Source organism: Chamaea fasciata, unplaced genomic scaffold, assembly GCF_029207755.1.
Source record: "Chamaea fasciata isolate MVZ Bird 193981 ecotype frontalis unplaced genomic scaffold, bChaFas1.0.hap1 SCAF_7, whole genome shotgun sequence".
Lineage (NCBI taxonomy): Eukaryota > Metazoa > Chordata > Aves > Passeriformes > Sylviidae > Chamaea > Chamaea fasciata.
Window position 1 is genome coordinate 55,306,942 of NW_027094092.1, and position 9,082 is coordinate 55,316,023.

General features: G+C 45.1%; 1 long non-coding RNA gene across 1 annotated transcript; it reads left to right on the top strand.

The window, feature by feature from the left end:
- Positions 1-3,461: 3,461 nt before the first annotated feature.
- Positions 3,462-6,865, top strand: LOC136291834 (uncharacterized). The gene is made up of 4 exons (XR_010721763.1): positions 3,462-3,592; positions 3,791-3,858; positions 5,120-5,276; positions 5,791-6,865. It is a non-coding gene; the product is annotated as an uncharacterized lncRNA (long non-coding RNA).
- The last annotated feature ends 2,217 nt before the right edge of the window (positions 6,866-9,082 follow it).

Sequence of the window (9,082 nt, forward strand, 5' to 3'; positions counted from 1 at the left end):
AAGCATTTTAAAAGCTGCAGGTTAGATCTCAATATTACTGCTAAAAATTGGAACTGACAATTTTCTAATAAAAATGCAGTAGTTGTTAAAATCTCTTCCTTGCAGATAAACTACAAAATTGGAGCCTGTGGCATCAGGAATTCATACAGAAAGAGTTGCAAAGGTCTGAGAGCCATCCCCTGACATAGTTAGGACAGTCAGGGAGCAGGATAGCATCTCCTGGGGCCAGAGACCTGTCCCTGCCTATGAGTATGGCAATTTCTGTCCAATTTTCCATTCAGGGCCACTCTGTGAGACATTTTTAAAGGAGCCACAAAATCCAAACACCAAATTTTTGCCTGTACCCTAATTAACATCTCCTTAGCCATCAAATTCCCTCCTCTGTAATTGGCTGTGCTCTTCTTGGGTAATGATTTCGCCCTACAACCAAATTTACCCACTGCTGTGGATCGTTTCATGTTGTCTCTCCCACTGGCTTTGTGCACGAGGGGCAGAGCACACCCTAGATGAGAAACTACAGAGTTTGCTCCCCTTTTTGGGTGTTTCTCCTGTGCTCTTGGCACAAATTTGTACTTTAATTCAGGGTGCCTCTGTCTGGAGGCCTAAATCCTTACATATCGTTGATGGAGACAGGCATTTTTTTTTTGCTGGAAGTCGTGCCAGGGCCCCAACAATTGCTCTAAGCCGTGCATGTCTCCCACAAGACTGCTGCACATCTCCGCTCTCCAAATGGAGACAGCAGCCAGGAGCAGAGCTGTATTCCTGAATTACTAAAGGCTCTAAGATCATTGTAGCAAGTCCCATGTTTTCTGCAGCAGCAGGGTTAAAGGATGCAAGGGAAAGCACTTCCTAGGGGCCAGAGGGACTTGGCTGAGTGCAAGCCTGGAAGGAAGGAAGGATGCAGTGGGCAGAGAGAGAGATGGGGCTATAAATCCTTTTTATTTCTGCTCTGCCTTACCGAGTGTCTGTGCAATTTCTCTGTGTCAGAAATCAAGCATTTCATTTATGTTCAGTAAAGCCTGGCTTTCCAGAGCTGAAGGGCTGATCCCCCACAGGAAGGGAAGGCCGGGGCCTGCTCGCTGTGAGGCCTTGGCCACCTCAGCATTCACTTGGCAAGATCCATGGTGGCCTTGGGGTCTAAACACATCACCTGAAAAGTGGCACATCACCTGGAGCCAGAAAGTCACGCTGGCAGCTGGCATGACCCTTACAGGAAAAAAACACAGGGATGTCTGGAGAATTGGCAGCTGCCATGAGAACAGTGTGAGGTGGGCAGAAAGATGAGCAGGAGCTTCACGCTCTCCAGCCACACTGAGGAGCAGAGCTACCCTCCCGGTCCTCGCAGGGAGCTGAAACAAAATCGGAGGAATCTACTCTTTCTGAAAATCCAAGGAGATGGGAGAAGTACCTCAGCTGTGCTGTGTCTGAAGGCAGCAGTAGAGCTGCTTGTACTCTTCATGAAGCAAGGGAGAGACACAGTGGAGGGAAGGAATATGGCAATATCCTTCATGATTTATCTCTCATGTATGACTTATTGGCTGGAATATATGTTCAGGTGACAGGGAAAAGGAATAATGTAATTACTCCTGCCTTAGCTGCAAGCACAATGAATCTACCTGTTGTTCTCACTGGAGACATCTAATTAAGTGAGGCAGGGACTAGGGAAGGAAGGAAGGAAGGAGGTAGCATGAAATACACACATCAAAACCTGCATTTAATGCTGAGGAGCTTATCATATGGGTTATTAAACTCTTACCTCTCTACTTCTTCCCAAAGTCCATGTGAATCCCTCTCCCCACGGCAGCAATCATCCCAGGCTCTCCGAGGAAATGAGCGAGCACCACTTGATTGCAGCCTGGTGCTGGTGCAGCACACCCCATGGAAGGAGCTTGTGTCAAATCACAGAGAGAAAAGCAAGCCAAGGTGCTGCAAATGGATTTGGCACCATCCATCAGCTCCGATTTGAAGTGCTTGTTTCCTTCTCTCTTCTGTTCAAAGCCCTTCTGGAGGCCTCCAGCTGTGCCCCATGTGAGCAGTGTTTTCCTGTTAACCAGGGCCAAGCACACTATAAACAAGGGGCTTTGCATCAGGGCCTTCAAAAAACACAGAAATCCCCAAAACTCACAGATTAAGGGTTGCAGCACCTGGCCTCGGGGAAAAAAATAAACTTCACCCCGAGCACTGTCTATGGACTGTTGTTGTTGTAAAGAGTAATACATGTCTGTCTTAATTTCTTTTCAGGCACTCATAACTCAGTAGTGGGAGCTTATATTTATTGCCCAGGTAGGGTGTCAAGCTTCTTTTATTACATTTTTTAACAACTGGAATGTGTAAATAAAAGAAGAGAAAAAAAAAATGCCCCTGGGCCATTTGGCCTTTTGGGTTTTAAATGACTGTTAGAGTTTTCTGCTGAGAACATCCAGCATTATTTTCACCAGGACCGAAGAGTTCTTGCTCTATCCAGTTTTGTCAGGCAGGGAGGGTTTACCACATGTATTCCAGAAAACCTGAATGAGAAAAAAGAGAGAAAAGGAGGGAAAACCACGGAGGCTGCTCTGGATATTTTCCCCTTGTTTCTTGTCAGCAAATTACAGAATTTTGACCAGGTCATTTAACATATTAAAAAGGCCTTTTGAAACTTTAAAGTAGCCAAGATACTGTAATAATACTAGAAAACCTCACACAATAGTAGACAGAAAAATGGCTAAGAGCTTTTATTATGGAATCATATGAAGCCAATGGACTGTGCACAAAAAGGCATTTCAGCATGAAGGCACTCTGTCCGTCACTGGGGCATCAGCCCTCTGGCTATTTGTTCTGATAACAGCTCCAGTGAAACCGGGGCTTTCTGGGAGTATGTGGTTTTTTTGTCATTGACTCCAGCAGAGCCATGATTTGGCTGCTGAAGGTGTGAGGCTAATGGGACTGAGAGGTGAGCAGTGAGAGTGGGAAGGTGTCAGTCAGCTGGGTAAATTAAAGCAGCCAGAAAGAGGAGGTCAAATCATCTCTCTGCCAGCACTGAACAATTTGGGATGGCAGAAGCAGAGGATTGTCTGGGTGGTGAAGGGTGTGGGATTGACTAGTGCCAAGGGGAGCCAAGATAAAAAGAGAAGCAGAGAGCTGTTTTTGGCTCTGACACAGCATCTGTCCTGCAGGAGGAAGGAACAGGCTTCATTTCCTAATGTACTAATTAATAGGGTTCAGCCCATTTTGGGCAAGTCCATCCCAAACTAGATGGCATCCACGTGCCCTGCCAACATCCAGCAATGAACTTAAACTTGCATGGTGATTCCTCAGGTGTGGCTGTTCCCACCTGCCTCATTCTCCAGGGACTTCTGCACCTTTAATGGGATTACACACAAGCATGAATGCTTTGCTCAAAGGGCCATGGCTTTATTAGCAGTGTGAGGTTCGTGTGGAGCTTTGAAAAGACTAGAAGTTCCCCTTGCAGGTTCAGGCATGGCTCAATTTTACTCATCTCATGTTATCCTTAATGTCACATGACCAGCTTGTTCTCATTTGAGCTCTGTGAACTCATCACAGGCATGCACATGGCTGGAAAAGGAGGATTTTGGGTTAAGTGACAAAATTGGTGAGTTCAGAGGAGGTTTTTGGTCATCAGGTGTATTTAGTCAATCAAAAGCTGGACTTTGAAAGGCTTGTAGGAAGGAAATGTTGATAAAAATGGGAAGGAGGCAGTGGTAGTGCAAGAGGGGAGGAAAGAAATGATTTATGATGAAGCCAAGGCGGCTGATCTGAAAGAGATAATTATTCTTCTATAACTGGCCAGGGAATGGGGGAGCCATTATGTGGATGAATGGAGACAGCAGAAGCAATTTGTCAGCCTGACTTGTTTGAGTGAGTAACTTCAATTTCTCCTTGTCTTCTTCTAAGTGATTTTTCTTTCATCGTCACATAGGAATGTGTTTTACATTTCAAGCTCTCCTGATGCTTGCCTGAGTGAGGGAAGAGAAAAAAGGAGGACTTTTGCATGAACACCAGCCATATTTTTTTACAGCAGTGCCCACTGGCACTACAGAAACTACATGCAGATTGTGCCAGTTGTTCCCAGTTTTGGGGGGTTTCAGCCTTGGCTGTAAAAGATTCCTTTAAAATTAGGAATTTAAAAAGCAGCCCAGGAAGAGAGTTTTTCATTGTTCTTCCCCAGTGGATACAATTTTTTTTCCTTTTTGATTGAACAAAAGCTGTTTCTAAAGCTTTCACTTTACAAACCTAAAGCCACATGGCATGGGGATATTGAGTATTACACTCCCAAATGGCAGGGTTTATTTCTGAGGGCATTTGTGGCAACAGCTCCTACATATTCTGCAGTGCTAAATTCTTCCACTTTCTCTGGAGTAAGTCACCTCCAGGACTGGGAATGAAAAGCCAGACATGGGGCTGGATGCTGGATGGAGATGAAGTGTAGGGATGGAGATAAAGAACTCCCGTGGCTCTGCACCTGAACATGTCTGGCCCCCTGCAGGACCCCTGGTGGCAACCAACCCCAAAGTTTTCACTCTTGTAAAACTTCAAACTGGCTGAATGCCATGAAAATGGTCCTTCAGGAAAGATGTTCATCAGCATGGTGCCAAACACCCACGTGGATTCAAACCCATTTTTTGCCTCAGACCCCCTCAGGGCTGGGGAACATTTTCTGGGCAGCCCTGGCACACATGGCCATTCTGAGCTCCCAATGTTGTCTGCTCCCTTCCTGGTGTAGTCTAGTGGTTAATCCACTCTCTAGGTGGGGGATCTCCACTTAATTCCCCCTTCTTCCCAAGCAGGTACACACCAACATCCCTGGCTTACAGAAGAGTGTCTCAGGTGACAGCCAGCACTTCCTCACATTCAGGTTCTGGGTTTTTAGGTTCCTGCCTGTGAGGTGGAAAAGAAGGGCTTGGATCATCTCAGGTAAAAAGCAGGATTGCTCCTGATTCTCCTGCTTTGGAGGTGCATCCTTTAAAACTATTAGATAAAAGTCTAGACAGTGATGCAAGAAAAAAGTGTTTTTCTTGGTTGTGTTTTATAAGAAAAATGCAAACTCTGTGCTTTGAATGGAAGAAGCCCTCAGGTGGATGCCTGCTTTTTCACTGCTTTGGTCTTTTATTGACCCTAGGGGTTGGTGAGAATTTTAAGAGCACCCAAAGTTCTGACAGCTTTTGGAAAAAACTCCCTCTGGCATAGGCCTTGCTTTAACCACAGGGAGAACCTGTCCTGCTCCAGAGACTGCACATGGCCATTTTGCAGCTTTCCAGCGACCCCAAGGAGGAACTGTGAGTGCACCCTTTCAACTACTTTCTGTGCCTACTCCTTGTTACCTGCTAAACTAAACTCTGACTTCAGTGGTTACCCAGAGAGTAATTGTTCCACACCCTCATCAGCTTTGACAAGGAAATTCAAGATTGGGTGTCCTTCTGGTTTCCTTTTGAGGCTCTGGCCAAGTTCACAAGCACTGTCTTCTGTCCTCAGATGCACTTGCCGGTCCCCTTTGGGTGAGGACACCTCCTCTTCACTCACCTGCAGTGTGGCCACAGCTCCCTGGAGGGAAACAGGCACTCCCAGGGACAGGGCTTCAGTTGGCCCCTTCTGGGAACCTTCCTTATGGTTAAATAAACTGCATGCCAAAAATGGCTGTTGCTCTCCACTGGCTGTAAAAGGTGAGAAGCTGAGATGCAACCAGATTTACTGGGCACACCTGATGTAACTTCTCTGAGATCTTTCTTGCAGCAGTTTGGGAAGAAATTGCAGAAAATCTGATGCAAGACTTTGTCACCTTCTTTCTCTTAGGTACAGCACTAAGGAGGCAGGGAAAAGGAACTGCAAAGGAACAGCAACTCGGGGTGTGTGATTTACTTGATCCCTTGGCTGCTTTTGGTGTTTAGATAAGTCACGTTTCTTATATCTTTTGCCTGGATGAGCTCATAAGTGCAAATACTTGCAGCTTCAAATGTGTCCATTCATTATTGAACAGGAAAGGGTAGTGGAGCACTTCTGTCAGAGGCTGGAAATCATAAAAGACATAAGTGATGGTAGTAAAAACCAAGCTGTTATCAGAGGAAGAAGGGGGGTGGCAGGGAGGAAGGCAACCCTCCTGCATTTATTCCTCTGGGACACAATTAAAACCCTGAACGAAGATTTTCAGAAAGGACCGCGTTATTGCCTCAGCTTCATGTGCCACACTCACAATGAATTATGAATTTGCAACAGAAGGAAAGTCTTTCATCCCAGCTTTAGCTATTTGACTCAAAGTTTAAAACTAATGAACCCATGGGGCCCCAATCTCAATGTGCACCAGTGCAAGCCACTGGTGTTGGAATGGTGCAAAGCCTGGGTTAGGGGAGGGAGAGCATCACCTCCGCGTGGGGCATAGATGTGCAAATTCAGACTTGAGGTGGTTCAGAGTGAGACCAGCCATCTGGGATTAGTTCAGAATTGTTGCTACACACCCAGAGGGAATGCCCTCTCTTTCAAAGGCAGCTAATTCATTTTTCATGATGGTTTGGACTCGGCCTTCTTCTTCTCCCCCCAACCACCCCCCTGAAACTCTCAGATTTGTGATGGAACAGGGCTATTAGAGGTGATGCATGATTTATAAATAATAAGTGTCTGTCTCAGGTTGGAATATGAAATAGGATATTTGAAAATTAAAAGCCAGCTTTATATAGCAGATGCTTTCCATTCCTCTCCCTCAAAAGTAAAAAATAAAAATGTAGGCCCAAAGTTTGCAAAGATTCAGATTACCCATGAAAAATAGACAGTGCCTTTCTTCAGCTAAAAGAGTTACTGTCTGTCAACCTAAATGTAGTTTTATTTAATGTATTTAACCAGATCAGCACCCTAGGCAGCCTACAAATGAAACACCAACCACAGAGCTTATGCCTGGAAGCCCTAAGACATCTTTCTCTCTGTTTGATATGACTGACACATCCCATCTTTGGCATAATATAATCATCATTATGTTTCTAAACAGTCAGGGATTGTAGAATTTAAAATTCCCTGGATGGAGATGAAGTTTTCTGTTCATTGTAGGAGTTAATGCTTTTTTATTAGGGAAGTTAATGTAATATTGATTTTGTGCAGGGGAAAAAATATGTTGCCATACTGTGGTAGTTGCAAAAGGTGAAAAGGCCTCATAAAAAGGGATTAATATTTTTTATCCATTTAAAAAACATTCCCAGCAAATGTGCAATTGCCCAACATGTGAAGATTTTTCTATGAGGTTAAACATTTTACCCTGTTCTTACAGCTACAACTCTTTTTTTCCCTTTCCAAAGACACACATAAGAGAAATGTTATTCCTCACTATGAAGTGTTAAAGTTAGGTAGCAGCTGTGATGGTATCAGCCAATATGTTGCTTTTAATGATCTCACTCATACATTATGAATGAGGAAATTGCAAGGCAGGAAAACACAGTGAACATAATCTTTAACTGTTCAGCTACTAAAGAGCTTTCTACCTGAAAGTTACAGTCCCTCTGACTTTCCTGTTTGCAACAACAACTTGACATCATGCTTGGCTTTACACCAGCATAAACCAGAGATGTGGTCAAACCACAAGCTATGTTAATAGGCTTTCATGAGTGAAAAAACCCTTCAAAATCTGGCCTTTAGATGCAGTCCACTTGGTTACACCCCAATAAAATGAACCAAATAATTTCAAAGCAGCATGTTTGCCCACCCCCAATAAAATGAACTCATTAATTTCAATACAGCATGTTTGCCCACCAGACCTCGGCCTGGTGGGAGATGTGCCGTGAGTTTTGATGCCTGCATTTATCAAATCTTGGCTCTTTAGGGTGGGCTGTTTAGTTTGCCATTCCTGTTTGAGATGGCACCAGGAAAGAGAGTGCTGAGGGCTCCTCTGTCAGCCACAAGCTCTTCCTTATTGAGGGCTGGACAAGGTAGGCCAAGGATATTGAGACAGCCACCCTTGACCAGCAGTGCCAGCCAGGTACCAGTGGATGGGGCCCCATTCACACCATGGCAGGCTCACAGGTACTCCCTGGCCCCATATCACTGCTCAGCTGGCGCCACTTTCCTTGACAGACAGGCACTGCCTCTTTTCTGCCCAGGGGTTTGCTTTCACTCTTTTTTCTCTCCATTTCCTTCCTCATCCTGGAGAACCAGTAGCTGGCTGTAAAGGCATCCCATAAAATGCTCCAGACAATTGCCTCATTTGTTCTTTCTCCTTGGACTGATATTTCAGTCCTGAACTCCCAGAGATGAGAATCAGCTGCAAATCCTCTAAGGCTGCAGGAAACTGCTGTGCCTTACGCCCTGTCCTTCCTGCCTTATCACTGCAGGATGTGAGGAAGAGATTATTGGCTTCTGCTTCATAACAGCCCTTTGGGTCCCTGAAAACTCTGACATCCACACCCCCTCCAGCCAGGTTTCTGGCCCTCAGGCTCCTGGAATGGTTGCTATTAGTTGGCCCATGCCATGACCAATTTCCCCATCCCTGGGAGTGTTCAAAGTCAGGTTGGATAAGGGCTCGAGCATCCTGGTCTAGGGAGAGTTGTTCCTGCCCATGGTAGGGGGGTTTGGGATTAGATGGACTTTAAGGTCAGTTCCAACCCTCAAGATTCTATGATTCTGTTTCCCACCACAACCATGCCTGTGCAGAAGCCCACCATGAGCACTGAGAGCTGTCAGTAAAGCACAGCCTGACTTCCTCTTCTTGCTTACAGGCTGTTTAAAGGACATTCCCATTTCTCTTTCCATCCTTCCGCTTTAATAGTTTGCTAAATATATTAGGATGTATCCCCTTTCCTTCGCATAGGATTGCAACACTCTCCTTGCTCCATAAAGGATTTGGAAGATGTTTACTTATTTGTACTAATTGTGTAACAAAGGCATGTCCATGTCCTCCAGTTTGGGGGCTGTTGGGGTCAGAGAACAGGGAACACACAGCTTCTTCCTGTGCTTCTCTCATGCTTTTCAGCCAAGAGCAGTGGAGGGGAACACATCAGAGGAAAAAGAAAGGAAAAATAACTCCACCAAGCAAAGAAATGTTTGGAAGAAACTTCTGCAACCTTCAAGCCTGAATTTTCTTTGCGTGAAATCATCTAAAATCAAAGCA